The 17,542-nt window shown below is 41.1% G+C and overlaps 1 long non-coding RNA gene and 1 pseudogene across 3 annotated transcripts in view; one reads left to right on the forward strand and one right to left on the reverse strand.

The window, feature by feature from the left end:
- The window catches only part of LOC121818711 (uncharacterized), a 95,050-nt gene that overhangs the window by 18,898 nt on the left and 58,610 nt on the right, over window positions 1-17,542 (reverse strand). The gene's annotated exons all lie outside the window — the stretch shown is intronic.
- On the forward strand, window positions 12,697-13,397 carry LOC101110574 (large ribosomal subunit protein uL1-like; annotated as a pseudogene).

The following is a 17,542-nucleotide window of genomic DNA, read 5'->3' on the forward strand; positions in this document are numbered from 1 at the left end:
AAAATCATAGCCTTGACTATCCGAAAAAAAAAAAGACACTAGTTTGAAAAGATACAAGCACCTCAGTGTTCACGTTGGGCTTCCGTGGTGGTTCAGTGGTAAAGAATCTGCCTGCCAATGCAGGAGATGTGGGTTCGATCCCTAGATTGGGAATGTCCCCTAAAAAAGGAAATAGCAACCCACTACAGTATTCTTGCCTGGGAAACCTCGTGGACAGAAGAGCCAGCTACAGTGCATAGGGTCATGAAAAAGTTGGACATGACCTAGTAACAACAACAATGTTCACGTTTACATTTAGAGCATTATTTACAACTGCCAACACATGGAAGCAAACGGTATCCATCAACAGACGATGAATAAAGATAGGGTGTGTGTGTGTGTGTGTGTGTGTGTGTGTGTGTGTGTACACCCACACGTATATATAATGATATATAATGGAATATTACGCAGCCATAAAAAATAAAATTTTGCCATTTTCAGCAACATGGATGGACTTGGAGGACATTATGCCAAGTGGAATAAGTCAAACAAAGTGGGGGGGGGGGAATGGTGTATAATATCACTTATATGCAGAATTTTTAGAAAGTACAGCACACTGGTGAATATAACAAAGAAACAGACTTATAGAGATGAACGAGTCATTACCAGGAAGGTGAAAGAACTGTGGAGCTGCCATATAGGGAAAAAAAGATTATTGCAGTATTACATGAAATTGTGTGTTTGAAACTTTTGAAAACTGTTTTGAAAAATTGTTTTAAAGCATTATAGAATTTAAAAATCTTTCATTCAATAATATAAAATAAAAAAGATTCTGCTATGGTTCTCATTAATCTCAGCATCATTATTATGACTATTATAATGACTACAAAATCTAGACAGGAGATATGTGACTATAATTATACAAGGTTTTTTAAACTTTCCTTCATGTTTTAAAATTATTTAAAATAAAGTTGGAAAACAAATTATTGAGATACTCCTATTAGAGAGGCCAGCTGCACTAACATATGTGGAGAGGGAAAGATTAAATGGTGGTCATTTGTTTCCCTTCCACCAATGAAGAATTTTAGGCAAGTCAGGGGAGATGTGGTGATGCAAGTATTAATTTGGCAAAAGCAACTAGCTATTAACAAAGTTTATTGAACAGTTTTATTGTTAAGTTTTAACTAAAAAAAGATACACTTCAAGATTTGATTAAATATAGCCTTATCTGTGAGAGGCAGGATAGAAATAAGGAAAATAAAATTTAAGAGGGAGTGTTATGAAGATGGCAGAGGGGGAGGACATGGAGCTCATCTCCTCCCACAAATATATAAAAAAGATAGCTACATGTGGCACCTGATATATGAGCACCCAAATACATGAAACAAAACTAACAGACCTAAAGGGAGAAATTGACAGAAACACAGTAGTAGTAGGAGACTGTTACACTCTATTCACATAAATGGATAGATTTTCTAAACAAAATCCATAAAGCAACAGAGATCCTAAGTGATACAACAGTTAGCCTTATTAGCGATATTTTAAGGAAATAGAGAACTACCATAGGATTCAGCAATCCCACTCTCAGGCATGTATCCAAGAAAAACTATAATTGAAAAAGATACGTGCACTCCTATGTTCATAACTGCACCACTCACAGCAACCAAGACATGGAAACAACTCAAGTGTTTACAGACAGATGAATGGGTAAAGAAGATGTGGTACAAATATACAATAGAATTCTACTCAGCCATAAAGTGAATGAAACAATGCCATTTGCAGCAACATGATATAACTGGAGATCATCATACTAAGTGAAGTCAGAAAGAGAATGACAGATACCACATGATATCACTTAATGTGGAATCTAAAATATGATGCAAATGAATCTGTCTACAAAATAGAAACAGACTCAGACTCCAAGGACAAAAGAGAAACTGCAACAAGACGGTAGGAGGGGGGCAGTCACATTAAAGTCAAATCCCATACCCATTGCGGGGGTCACCACATCTGGAGAACAATACTACCAAAGAAGTTCTCACACTGTTGGGAAAGTTCCAGGCACAACAGACTTCTCAAACTGCGGATCAGGCTAAGGGGATGGGAATATCCAGGGAATCTGATTTTGAAGGCCAGCGGATTTGATTACAGATCATCCAAGGGACCTAGGATAAACGGAGACTCTTGGTACAAGCAAAACCTTGTGTGCACCAGGAACCATGGGAAAGGAGCACATGAGACTACTTTCCCCCACATGAGACTGAACCAGACCCGCCTGCAAGTGTCTGAGGGCCTCCGGCAGAGATGTGGGTTGGTAGAGGCCTCCTGAAGGGAAACGGGTGCTGGCAGCAGCAGTACTAAGAGGCCCATGTTGGCATAAGTCCTTCTGGGGGTCACCTTTAGCCCTACCACGGAGCCTGTAGACTCTAGGACTGGGCCACCTCAGGCCAAACAACAAACAGGAAGGGAGCACAGCCCCACCCATCAGCAGAAAACTGGATTAAAGATTTACTGAGCATGGCCAACCCACCAGAGCAAGACTCAGTTTTCCCCACAGCTTGTCCCTCCCATCAAGGAAGCTTGCACAAGCCTCTTATCCTCATTCATCAGCAGGCAAAGAGAAGTAAGAACTATAATCACAAAGCCTCTAAAACAAAAACTACAATCAGAGAAAGCTAACCAAGATGATCACATAAATCGAAGCCTTGTGTAACTCATTGAAGCGATGAGTCATGCCTTACAGGGCCATACAAGATGGATGGGTCATGGTGGAGAGTTCTGACAAAATGTTGTCCACTAGAGAAGGGAATGGTAAACCACTTCAGAATTATTGCCTCAAGAACCCTATGAACAGTTACGAAAAGGCAAAAAGGATGATACCAGAAGATGAGTCCCCAGGTCAGTAGGTGTCCAATAGACTACTGGGAAAGAGTGGAGAAATAGCTATAGGAAGAATGAAGAGGCTGGGTCAACGTAGAAATAACACTCAGTTGCGGATGTGTCTGGTGGTAAAAATAAAATCTGACAGTGTAAAGGACAATATTGCATAGGTACCTGGAATGTTAGGTCCGTGAATCAAGGTAAATTAGACAAGGTCAAGTAGGAAATGGCAAGAGTGAACATCAGCATTTTAGGAATCGGTTAACTAAAATGGAGGGGATGGGTGAATTTAATTCAGATGATCATTATATCTACTACTGTGAGCAAGAATCCCTTAGAAGAAATGGAGTAGCCCTCATAGTCAACAAGAGTCCAAAATGTAGTACTTGGGTGCAATCTCAAAAATGACCGAATGATCTTGGTTTGCTTCCAAGGCAAACAGTTCAACATCATGGTAATCCACACTTGTGGCTCAGCCACAAATGCCAAGTAGCTGAAGTTGAACAGTTCTATAAAGATCTGCAAGACCTTCTAGAACTAAGACACACAAAGAAGATGTTCTTTCATCATAGGAGACTGGAATGCAAAAGTAAGAAGTCAAGAGATACCTGGAGTAACAGGGAAGTTTGGCCTTGGAGTACAAAATGAAGCAGGGCAAATGCTAACAGAGTTTTGGCAAGAGAATACCTGGTCATAGCAAATACCCTCTTCCAACAACACAAGAGACAAAACTACACACGGACATCACCAGGTGGTAGATAACAAATTCAGATTGATTATATATTTTTGTACTCAAAGAAGAAGTTGTTCTATACAGTCAGCAAACAAGACTTGGATCTGACTGTGGCTCAGACCACGAGCTCCTTATTGCAAAATTCAGGCTTAAATTGAAGAAAAGAGGGAAAACCACTTGGCCATTTATATATGACCTAAATCAAATCCCTTATGATTATAGAGTAGAGGTGATGAATAGATTCAAGGGATGAGATCTGGTAGAGAGAGTGCCTGAACAGCCATGGACTGAGGTTCATAACACTGTACAGAAGACAGTGACCAAAACCATGCCCAAGAAAAAGAGATGCAAGGAGGCAAGATGGCTGTCTGAGGAGGCCTTACAAATAGCTGAGAAAAGAAGAGAAGCTAAAGGCAAAGGAGAAAGAAAAAGATATACTTATCTGAATGTCAAGTTTCAGAGAATAGCAAGGAAAGATAAGAAAGCCTTTTTAAGTTAGCAATGAGAAATAGAGAAAACAATAGAACAAACTAGAGATCTCTTCAAAAAAAATTAGAGATACCAAGGAAACATTTCAGGCAAAGATGGGTACAACAAAGGACAGAAATGGTATGAACCTAACAGAAGCAGAAGATATTAAGAAGAGGTGGAAAGAATACACAAACTGTTAAAAAAATTCTTAGTGACCAGGATAACCAAGATTGTGTGATCACTCACCGAGAGTCAGATATCCTGGACTGCGAAGTGAAGTGGGCCTTTGGAAGAATCACTATAAACAAAACGAGTGGAGTGATGTAATACCAGCTGAGCTATCTCAAATCCTAAAAGATGATGCTACTAAAGTGCCGCACTGAATATGGCAGCAAATTTGGAAACTCAGCAGGGGCCACGGGACTGGAAAAGGTCAGTTTTCATTCCAATTCCAAAGAAAGGCAATGCCAAAGAATGTTCAAAGTACTGCACAATCATATCATTTCACATGGTAGCACGGTAATGCTCAAAATTATTCAAGCTATGCTTCAGCAGTATGTGAATAGAGAACTTCCAGATGCACAAGGTGGATTTAAAAAAGGCAGAGGAACCAGAGAGCAAATGCTAACATCCGTTGGATCATAGAAAAAGCAAGGGAATTCCAGAAAAACATCTACTTCTGCTTTATTGATTATGCTAAAGCCTTTCACTGTGTGAATCACAACAAACTGTGGAAAATTCTTCAAGATATGGGAATGCCAGACCACCTTACCTACCTCCTGAGAAACCTGTATGCAGGTCAGCAAGCAACAGTTAGAACTGCACATGGAACAATGAACTGATTCAAAATTGGGAAAGGAGTACATCAGGGTGGTATATTGCCACCCTGTTATTTAAGTTCTCTACAAAGTACACCATGTGAAATATTGGGATGAACGAAGCTCAGGTTGGAACCAAGCCTGCTGGGAAAAATATTAATAAACTCAGATAGGCAGATGACACCACCCTAATGGCAGAAAGAGAAGAGGAACTAAAGAACCTTTTGATGAAGGTGACAGAGAAGAGTGAAAAAGCTGGCTTAAAACTCAATATTCAAAACACTAAGATTATGGCATCTGGTCCCATTACTTCATGGCAAAAAGATGGGAAAAAATGCAAACAGTCATGGACTTCATTTTCTTGGGCTCCAAAATCACTGCAGATAGTGATTAAAAGATGCTTGCTCCTTGGAAGAAAAGCTATGAAAACCTAGGCAGCATATTAAAAGGCAGAGACATCACTTTGTTGACAAGGTTTATATAGTCAAAGCTATGGTTTTTCCAGGAGTCATGTACGGATGTGAGTTGGACCATAAAGAACTTTGAGTGCTGAAAAATTGATGCTTTCAAACTGTGGTGCTAGAGAAGATTCTTGAGAATCTCTTACACGGCGAGGAGATCAAGCCCGTCAGCTCTAAAGGAAATCAACACTGAATATGCATTGGAAAGCCTCATGCTGACGCTGAAGCTCCAATACTTTGGCCACCTGACACGAAGAGCCAACTCCTAAAACACGCTGATGCTGGGAAAGATTGAGGGCAGGAGGAGAAGGGAGCGACAGAGGATGAGATGGTTGGATGGCATCACTGATCAATGAACATGAGTCTGAGCACACTTTGGGAGACAGGGAAGGACAGGGAAGCCTGGCATGCTGCAGGCCATGGGTCACAAACAGTCTGAAACAATTGAGTGACTGAACAACTAGTACCCCTGGGCCCTACACCCAGACTATAGGACTTGGCTCTGCAAGCCAGCACTTTAGCACTAACCCCATGATCTGGCTTCACTCTCCAGTGAGCAGGCAACAGCTCTTGAGTCTTTTGAACCCTGATTCCACACACTATTGAGCTAGCACTAGCCTAGGATTCCCCAGGGCTCTGCAGCAAGCTCTTCCATGACTCGGCCTCACTAACCAGCAGCATCTGCACAAAGCAGTACATGGCAATCAACTGGGCTATGGGCCAGTCCAGCTTACCAGGCCACTGACATAATCAGCTTGTCACAAAAGAAGAACCCATGCAGCCCTCTGAGAGGAAACCCCTAGAACACATAGCTTAGGTGATGAGAGAGGAGTGGGCTGCTAGAACACAGAACGTCTCCCACAGGAGGCCACTCCTCCAAGGCTGAGAAACATAACTAACTGACACATACATAAAAATACGAATAGCAATGTAAGCAAAATAGGGCTGCAGGGGAACATGGTTTAGACAAAGGAACCAGATAACACTCCAGAAGAAGAACTAAGTGAAGTGGAGATAGGCAGTCTACCTGAAAAAGAGTTCAGAGTAATGATAACAGAGATGATCAAAGAGCTTCGGAGAAGAATGGATCCACAGAGCAAGAAGTTAGATGTTTTTAAACAAAGAGTTAGAAACAACTTTCAGTGTCCTATCTTTTTGCCTTTTCATACTGTTCATGGGCTTCTCAAGGCAAGAATGGAAGCAAAGTCCGATGCTATAAAGAGCAATATTGCATAGGAACCTGGAATGTTAGGTCCATGCTGCTGCTAAGTCGCTTCAGTCGTGTCCGACTCTGTGCGACCCCACAGACGGCAGCCCACCAGGCTCCTCCGTCCATGAACACTGAAGTGGGTTGCCATTTCCTTCTCCAATGCATGAAAGTGAAAGTGAAGTCGCTCAGTCGTGTCTGACTCCTAGCGACCCCATGGACTGCAGCCTACCAGGCTCCTCCGTCCATGGGATTTGCCAGGCAAGAGTACTGGAGTGGGGTGCCATTGCTTTCTCTGGTTAGGTCCATGGACCAAGCCAAATAGGGAGTGGCCAAAAAGGAGATGGCAAGAGTGAACATCAACATTTTAGGAATCAGTGAACTAAAACGGACTGGAATGGATGAATTTAACTCAGATGACCATTATATCTACTATTGTGGGCAAGAATCCCTTAGAAAAAATGGAGTAGCCATCATAGTCAACAAAAGATTCCAAAATGCAATACTTGGATGCAGTCTCTAAAAAACAATAGAATGATCTCTGTTCATTTCCAAGGCAAAACATTCAATATCATGGTAATCCAAGTCAGTGCCCCGACCAGTAATGCTGAAGAAGCTCAAGTTGAATGGTTCTATGAAGACCTATAAGACCTTCTAGAACTAACACCTGAAAAAAGCTGTCCTTTTCATTATAGAGGACTAGAATTCAGAAGTAGCAAGTCAAGAAACACCTGGAGTAACAGGCATATTTGGCCTTGGAGTACAGAATGAAGCAGGGCAAAGGCTAATAGAATTTTGCCAAGAGAACTCACCGGTCATAGCAAACACCCTCTTCCAACAACACAAGAGAAGACGCCACACATGGACATCACCAGATGGTCAACACTGAAATCAGATTGATTATATTCTTTGCAGCCAAAGATGGAGAAGCTCTATACAGTCAACAAAAACAAGACTGGGAGCTGACTGGGGCTCAGATCATGAACTTCTTATTGCCAAATTCAGACTTAAATTGAAGAAAGTAGGGAAAACCATTAGACCATTCAGGTATGACTTAAATCAAATCCTTAATGATTATACAGTAGAACTGAAAAATAGATTTAAGGGACTAGATCCATAAATAGAGTCCCTGATGAACTATGGATGGAGGTTCGTGACAGTGTATAGAAGACAGGGAGCAAGACCATTCCCAAGAAAAAGAAATGTAAAAAAGCAAAAAGGCTGTCTGAGGAGGGCTTACAAATAGCTGTGAAAAGAAGAGAAGCAAAAAACAAAGAAGAAAAGGAAAGATATAAGCATCTGAATGCAGAGTTCCAAAGAATAGCAAGGAGAGATAAGAAAACCTTCCTCAGTGATCAGTGCAAAGCAATAGAGGAAAACAATAGAATGGGAAAGACTAGAGATCTCTTCAAGAAAATTAGAGATACAAAGGGAATATTTCATACAAAGATGGGTTCAGTAAAGGACGGAAATGGCATGGACCTAACAGAAGCAGAAGATATAAAAAGACGTGGCAAGAATGTACAGAAGAACTGTACAAAAAGATCTTCATGACCCAGATAATCATGATGGTGTGATCACTCACCTAGAGCCAGGCATCCTGGAATGTGAAGTCAAGTGGGCCTTAGGAAGCATCTCTACGAACAAAGCTGGTGGAGGTGATGGAATTCCAGTTGAGCTGTTTCAAATCCTGAAAGATGATGCTGTGAAAGTGCTGCACTCAATATGCCAGCAAATTTGGAAAACTCAGCAGGGGCCACAGGACTGGAAAAGGTCCGTTTTCATTCCAATCCCAAAGAAAGGCAATGCCAAAGAATGCTCAAACTACCGCACAATTGCACCCATCTCATACGCTAGTGAAGTGATGCTCAAAATTCTCCAAGCCAGGCTCCAATAATATGTGAACCGTGAACTTCCAGATGTTCAAGCTGGTTTTAGAAAAGGCAGAGGAACCAGAGATCAAGTTGCCAACATCCGCTGAATCATCAAAAAAGCAAGGGAGTTCCAGAAAATCATCTACATCTGCTTTATTGACTGTGACAAAGCCTTTGACTGTGTGGATCACAATAAACTGTGGAAAATTTTGAGAGAGATGGGAATACCAGACCACCTGACCTGCCTCTTGAGAAATCTGTGTGCAGGTCAGGAAGCAACAGTTAGAACTGGACATGAGACAACAGACTGATTCGAAATAGGAAAAGGAGTATGTCAAGGCTGTATATTGTCACCCTGCTTATTTAACTTATATGCAGAGTACATCATGAGAAACGCTGGGTTGGATGAAGCACAAGCTGGAATCAAGACTGCCGGGAGAAATGTCTGCAATCTCAGATATCCAGATGACACCACCCTCATGGCAGAAAGGGAAGAGGAACTAAACAGCCTCTTGATGAAAGTGAAAGAGGAGAGTGAAAAAGTTGGCTTAAAGCTCAACATTCAGAAAACAAAGATCATGGCATCCGGTCCCATCACTTCATGGCAAGTAGATGGGGAAACAGTGGAAACAATGTCAGACCTTATTTCTGGGGGCTCCAAAATCACAGCAGATGGTGACTGCAGCCATGAAATTAAAAGATGCTTATTCCTTGGAAGAAAAGTTATGACCAACCTAGACAGCATATTAAAAAGCAGACACATTACTTTGTCAACAAAATCCGTCTCGTCAAGGCTATGGCTTTTCCAGTAGTCATGTATGGATGTGAGAGTTGGAGTATAAAGAAAGCTGAGCACTGAAGAATTGATGCTTTTGAACTGTGGTGTTGGAGAAGGCTCTTGAGAGTCCCTTGGACTGCAAGGAGATCAGACTAGTCCATTCTAAAGGAAATCAGTCCTGAATATTCATTGGAAGCACTAACGTTGAAGCTGAAACTCCAATACTTTGGCCACCTAATGTGAAGACATGACTCATTGGGAAAGACCCTGATGCTGGGAAAGATTGAAGGCAGGAGGAGTAGGGACGACAGAGGATGAGATGGTTGGATGGCATCGCCAACTCAATGGACATGGGTTTGAGTGAACTCCAGGAGTTGGTGATGGACAGGGGGGCCTGGCATGCTGCGATTCATGGGGTGGCAAAGAGTCGGACACGATGGAGTGACTGAACTGAACTGAAGAAACAACTAGGCAGATGAAATGGGCCTCCTTGGTGGCTCAGATGTTAGAGAATCTGCCTGCAATGCAGGAGACTCAGGTTCGATCCCTAGGTCAGGAAGATCCTCTGGTGAAGGAAATGGCAGTCCACTCCAGTATTCTTGCCTGGAAAATCCCATGGACAGAGGAGCCTGGCAGGCTACAGTCCATGGGGTCACAAAAAGACAGACACAACTGAACAACTAACACATAGGCGATGAAAAGACACAGTAATTTCAGTGAAAAGTCCACTAGAAGGAATCAACAGTAGACCAAATGACACAGAGGAACCTATCAGTGAGCTGAAAAACTGAGTCACGGGAATCACTGCCTTTGAAGAAAGAAAAGAAAATGAAAACAAGTGGGCACAGCTTAAAAGACCCTCTGGGAAAACATCAAGTGCACTAATGTTTGCATTTTAGAAGTCCCAGAAAGATAAGAGAGAGAAAGGACGTAGAGAACATATCTGAAGACATAATGGCTGAAAACACTCCTGACCTGGGAAAGAAACAGTCATCCAAGTCTAGAAAGTACAGAAACTAGAACATTTTCCCACACTATACATAAAAATAAACTCAAAATGGATTAAAGACCTAAATGTAAGATCTAATAATATAAAACTATTAGAGGAAAACATAAGCAGAACACTCTGACATAAACTGCAGCAATATCCACCTCCTGGAGTAATAAAAATAAAAGTAAACAAATGGTACTTATTTAAACTTAAAAGCTTTCAAAACAAAGGAAATCATAAACAGACAAACCATAGAATGAAAATATTTTCAAGTGGAGCAACTGACAAGGGATTAATCTCCAAAATATAAAAACAATTCATATAACTCTATATCAAAAAACAAAACCCAATCAAAATTCAGCAGAAGATCTAAATGGGCATTTTTCCACAGAAGACATGCAGATGGCAAAAAAGCACATGAAAAGTTGCTCAACATCACTAATCATTCAGTTCAGTCACTCAGTCGTGTCTGACTCTTTGCGACCCCATGAATCGCAGCACACCAGGCCTCCCTGTCCCTCACCAACTCCTGGAGTTCACTCAGACTCATGTCCATCGAGTCGGTGATGCCATCCAACCATCTCATCCTCTGTCGTCCCCTTCTCCTCCTGCCCCCAATCCCTCCCAGCATCAGAGTCTTTTCCAATGAGTCAACTCTTCGCGTGAGGTGGCCAAAGTACTGGAGTTTCAGCTTTAGCATCATTCCTTCCAAAGAAATCCCAGGGCTGATCATTAGAGAACTGTAAATCAAAACTATAATGAATTATCGTCTCACACTAGTTAATGTTCATTTTCAAGAAGTCTACAAACAGTAAATGCAGGAGAAGGTGTGGAGAAAAGGAAACCCTCCTACACTGGCAGAGGGAATGTAGCTGGTAGCCCCTATAAAAAATAAAACTATCATATGATCAAGCAATCACTACTACTGGGCATATATGCAGAGAAATCTTAATTCAAAAATGATACATGCACACCAATATTCATTGTTGCACTATTTATAATAGTCAAGACATAGAGACAAGTTAATTGTCATTGACAGAGGAGTAGTTAAAGATGTGGTATATATACAATGAAACATTACTCAGCTGTAAAAAGAATGAAATTATGCCATTGTAGCAACATGAATGGATCCAGAGATTATCTTACTATGTGAAGTAAGAGACAGGGAAAAGACAAGTATCATATAATATCACTTATATGTAGAATCTAAAAAAAAAAAGATACAAATGAACTTATTTATAAAATCAAAACAGACACACAGACTTTGAAAACAAATTTATGGTTACCAAACTGGAAAGGTGGAAGGAGGAATAAATTAGGTGTCTGGGATTCACACACACACACACACACACACACACACACACACACTACCATATATAAAACAGATAATCAATAGCACCTAATGTATAGTGTGGGAAATGCTACTCAATATTTTGTAATAAACTATATGGGAAAAGTCTGAAAAAAAGATGGATATTTGCACATGGATAACTGAATCAATTTGCTATACACCTGAAACTAACAATTATATTTTAATACAAAATAAGAATTAAATGTTTAAAAAGGATAATCCTCATATACTGTTAGTGGTAATATAATTTGTAGCCACTGTGGAAAACAGTATGGAGGTTTCTCACAAAACCACAAATAGAACTATCATACTACCCAACAATTTCACTCCATGGTATGTATCCTAAAAAAAAAGAAAAAAAGACACTCATTTGAAAAGATATAAGCACCTCAATGTTCACATTGGTGAACACCTCACCTTCACACCTCAATGTTCACATCAACATTCCCTGGTGGCTCAGTGGTAAAGAATCTGCCTGCCAATGCAAGAGATGCAGGTTTGACCCCTGGGTTGGGAAGATCCCCTGGAGAAGGAAATGGTAAGCTATTCCAGTATTCTTCCCTGGGAAATCCCATGGACAGAGGAGCCTGGAGAGGTACAGACCATGGGGTCACAAAGAGTCAGACACAACTTAACATCAGCAACAATAACAATGTTCATGGTTATATCCACAGCATTATTTACAATTTCCAAGACTTTGCGAAGCAACCTGTATCCAGCAACAGATGATGAATGAAGGAGATGTGGCGAGCCACATAAAAATCAAATAATAAAATTTTGCCATCTGCCGCAACATGGATGCATGGATGGACTTGGAGGGCATTATGCTAAGTGAAATGTCAAATGGAAAAAGAAAAGTGCAAAATATCACTTACACGTGGAATCTGAAAATGAAAATTAGTGAATAGAACAAAAAAGAGACGGACTCAGATACATAGATATATAGGACAACCTAGTCATTACTAGGAGAGAGTAAGAAGGGTGGAAAGACCACAATACAGTGGAAAAACGGGATATTCTGAGAGTATATGAAATTGTGTGTGTGAAACTTTGGAAAACTGTTTTGGAAAAGCGTTTTGGAAAACTGTTTAATAGCATTATAGAATTTAAAGACACTTTCACTCAATAAAAAATAAAATAAGAAAGATATTCTGCTCTTTTCCGGTTATCGCGGCGCAGGGAACTATGAGCAGCAAAGTCTCCCGCGACACCCTCTACCAGGCGGTGCAGAAAGTCCTGCACGGGAACCGGCGCAAGCGCAGAAAGGTTTTGGAGAGGGTGGCGCTTCAGATCAGCCTGAAGAACTATGACCCTCAGAAGGACAAACTTTTCTCGGGCACCGTCAGGCTTAAGTCCACTCCCCACCCCAAGTTCTCCATGTGTGTCTTGTGGGGACCAGCAGCATTGTGATGAGGCCAAGGCTGTGGATATCCCCCACATGGACATCGAGGCACTGGAAAAACTCAGCAAGAATAAGAAACTGGTCAAGAAGGTGGCCAAGAAATATGATGCCTTTTTGGCTTCAGAGTCTCTGATCAAGCAGATCCCCCGAATCCTGGGCCCAGGCCTGAACAAGGCTGGCAAGTTCCTTTCCTTGCTGACCCACAATGAGAACATGGTGGCCAAAGCTGATGACATGAAGTCCATGATCAAGTTCCAGATGAAGAAGGTGCTGCGTCTGGCAGTGGCTGTTGGCCATGTGAAGATAACAGATGATGAGCTTGTGTACAACATCCACTTAGCTGTCAACTTCCTGGTATCATTGCTCAAGAAAAACTGGCAGAACGTCAGGCCTTGTACATTAAGAGCACCATGGGCAAGCCCCAGTGTCTGTACTAAGGCACAGCTTAATAAACGATACTAAACCCTCAAAAAAAAAAAAAGAAAGATATTCTGCTAATGTCCTCATTAACCTCAGCATCATCCATATGATAAATCATCATAATGACTGATAAATCTAACAGGGGGTTATCAGGATAATAGTTACACAAGATTATTCAAATTTTCCTACATGTTTGAAATTATTCATAATATAAAGTTGGGGAACAAATTATTGAGATACTCCTATAATAGTGAACAGCAGCACTATGCACAAGTTGGGAAGGAGAGTTTAATTTGGGGTCATTTGTTCCTTCCACCAATGAATTTTAGGCAAGTCAGAGGAGATGTTGTGATGCAAGCATTAATTTGGCAAAAGCAATTAGCTACTAGCAAAGTTTATTGAACAGTTTTATTGTTAAGTCTTAACCAAAAAAGATACATTTCAAGATTTGATTAAATATAGCATTATCTGTGAGAGGGAGGACAGAAATAAGGAAAAAATTTAAGAGGGAGCATGATGAAGATGGCAGAGGGGTAGGACACGGAGCTCATCTCCTCCCACAAGTACATCAAAAATATTGCTACATGTGGCACCTGATATATGAGCACCCAAATACATAAAAACTAACAGACCTAAACGGAGAAGTTGACAGAAATACAACAGTAGGAGACTTCTACACTTCACTCACATCAATGGACAGATTTTCTAGACAGAAAATCCATAAAGCAACAGAGACTCGAAATGATACAACAGGTCAGTTTGACTTACCTGATACTTTCAAAATAAATAGAGAATTACCATAGGATCCAGTAATCCCACTCCCGGGTGTATATCCAGACAAAAATGTAATTGCAAAAGATATATGTATCCCTATGTTCATAACCATACTATTCACAATAGCCCCAAACATGAAAACAACCTGAGTGTCTACTGGCAGATGAATGTATAAAGATGCGGTACATACATATAATGGAATATTACTCAGCCATAAAATGAATGATGTCATTTGCAGCAACACGGTATAACTAGAGATTATCATATTAAGTGAAGTCAGAAAGAGAAAGACAAATACCATATGATATCACTCAATGTGGAATCAAAAATATGACACAAATGAATCTATCTACAAAATAGAAACAGACTCAACTCACAGACTCCAAAGACAAAGAAGAAGCTGCAACAAATGATAGAGGTGCAATCACATTAACATCCAATCCCATATGCACTGTGAGGGGGACCCACAGACTGAAGAGCAATAATAGCAAAGAAGTTTCTTGCACTGTGGCAGGGGCTCTAGGCCCCCACGTAAGATTTCTTGACCTGAGGATCCAGCAAAGGAACTGGGAATACCCAGAGAATCCAACTTTGAAGGTCAGTGGATTTGATTACAGAACATCCACAGGGACTAGGGTAAACAGATACTCTTGGGAGGTACAAACAAAACCTTGTGTGCACCAGGAATCATGGGAAAGGAGCAGTGACCCCACAACAGACTGAACCAGACCTGCCTGCAAGTGTCTGAGGGCCTCCTGCAGAGATGTGGGTTGGTAGAGGCCTCCTAAAGGGAAGCAGGCACTGGCAGCAGCAGTACTAGGAGGTCCATGTTGGTATAAGTCCTTTTGGGGGTCGCCTTTAGCCCCACCATAGAGCTTGTGGACTCTAGGACTGGGCCACCTCAGGCCAAACAACAAACAGGAAAGGAGCACAGCCCCACTCATCAGCAGAAAACTGGATTAAAGATTTACTGAGCATGGTCCTGCCCACCAGAGCAAGAGTTTTTCCCCATAGCTTGTCCCTCCCATCAGGAAACACTCACAGGCCTCTTATCCTCATCCATCAGAGGGCAAAGAGAAGAAGTAAGAACTATAATTGCACAGCCTCCAAAATGAAAACTGCAATCAGAAAAAGCAAACCAAAATGATCACATGGGTCACAGCCTTGTGTAACTCATTGAAGCTATACGCCACGCAGGGCCATCCGAGACAGATGATCATGGTGCAGAGTTCTGACAAACATGGTCCGCTGGAGAAGGGAATGGTAAACCACTTCAGAATTCTTGCCTCGAGAACCCTGTGAATATGGAAAGGCAAAACCATGCTCTGTTTTTGCAAGCTGACCTTTAGAGACTTGAGTCAATGGGCTACCTGGCATTCTGGTTGGGTTGGGTTGAGCTAATGAGAGACTCTGCCAAACACTGAAGGGACGGGTTGAGAGTGAGGTCAGGGTTTTTAGTGAGATCAGCTCCCTCTCTGCCAGGCTGTTGATTGGTGGAGTTCCACGAAAAGCTAGAGCTCTGTTGGGTAATCCCCTCCTACAGCTGCAGCTGCCCTCTTCAGGTTCCAGTAATTCCTCCCTCTCCTTTCCTCTTCGGGGATGGGATGGCCATGGCTCCCTGCCCTTGCTAGAGCTAGCATGCTTCATCATCCCATAATAGTTCCTTTATTTAACTTTCCTCAATTACACAATTTGACCTTGTTCCTGCCAGGACCCTTATTGGTACAACCTAAAACTCAACAATTTCACTCTTAGGCACACACCCAAGAGAAACCAAAGCAGGAATGCTTTCCAGGAGACATGTTCAAGAATGTCCGCAATACACTTGGCACATATCGGTAACAGCAAAACAGAAAACAAGGAGGGATGGGATCAAAGCTAACTGTGATATATTTGCAACCTAATATTATACAAAAGTGAAAACTAACCAACTGTAAGACATGCAGCAACACAGATGAGTCTTAGTAACCAAATGTTGAGGAAAACAGTTTGAAGCAAGCCATAGAAGGCAAACTAGAGCACGATAACCTTCTATAAAACTGAGGATTATTTATATATGCTAAAACATTTTAAGAATGAGGCATGACCAACGCCAAATTTAGGACTGTGGTTAGCGTTGAGAGAGAGGAAAAGGGTAAGATTAGGATAGACAAGGAGGACACAGGTAGGTTATTAGGATTACTGTCTTGTTATGAATTAGATGGCAGGTTCAGGGGTGAAAATAAATTGGTTTAATAAAAACAAACCTATAATTTACTAATGTTAAAACATGAAAGCAGGTTTAGCAAGTCTAGATCCAGGTGAAGAGTTTTAAATTTATCCTCTAATCTTCTGAAGTTTTTGAGCAGAAAAGTGACATCCCTGCACATTTGTTAATCTGCTGGGTGCAGACAACAGCAGAAATTCAGAAGTTAGCGATGGCATTCTGGTCCTGGAATCACAGCAGGAGCATCAGAAGGAACAAGAAACAGGGCTAAGTGTTGCTAGTATTCTTGGTGGAAACACAGAAGGCCAAAACAAAGGAAGACTGAAGTAGGAGGCCAAGAGTTAATTTCCCAGGATAGGTTTTTCGTCAGAGAATTTTGAAGCCAGAATTTTCAATATCATCTTTTAAGGAGACGTGAAGAATTTTAAATTTCAGATGCTGTCTCTATAAGTGGTTAAATTTATGCTAAATAAACTGAATGGCTTTATTTCTTGGGCTCTTCCCAGTCCTACTGAATGGGAATTGAATTCAAGGGTAACGTGACACCATAAATCGCCAGTGAGTTTTAGCTACATCTGCTAGATCAGTTATGTCTCGCTGGCTGATGCTACTATCCAAATTTGGGTGTTTTTTTGCATTTTTGTTTCTAAGTGAGAAGAGTACCATTAAAAGATACAAAGGGACTTCCCAGCTGAAAAACTGAAAGGAACCCTATTTCAAATAAGTTGTCATTGCTTGAATGTCAATCGTCCTTAAATTTTGAACATACTTTTATAACCAAGGTTTCTCTTAAATCTTTAAATGGTATCCTGTTTGCTACATTCAACAAAAACTAATATCTTATTAGCGAATTCAATCCTGTGGGTTGAGTTGTTAATCCCAGTACTTTATTTATACAACTTTTTTCAACTTTATTTCCTATTTTTATCTCGTCCTTCAACTGCAGTAATAGTCCAGGGTTGCCTATTTTTAGTGCACTCAAGTACCACAGGGCAGAAATGCTTTAACACTTCACTATATAACCACAGCAGTCCTAGGCTGCAGCTTCCCTCATAGCAGGCTTATGTCATCTGTGTCTTCCAACTTAAAGGGTGAGTGTGAATTTTCCTATTTGCCCAAAGAATACCCGTGCTGTGGCAAGAAGAAAAAAGAGCAATAAAATATTTTGATGACCCTGTATTTGAGAGGAGACCTCAA

The sequence above is a fragment of the Ovis aries genome, chromosome 2 (assembly GCF_016772045.2).
Source record: "Ovis aries strain OAR_USU_Benz2616 breed Rambouillet chromosome 2, ARS-UI_Ramb_v3.0, whole genome shotgun sequence".
Classification (NCBI taxonomy): Eukaryota; Metazoa; Chordata; class Mammalia; order Artiodactyla; family Bovidae; genus Ovis; species Ovis aries.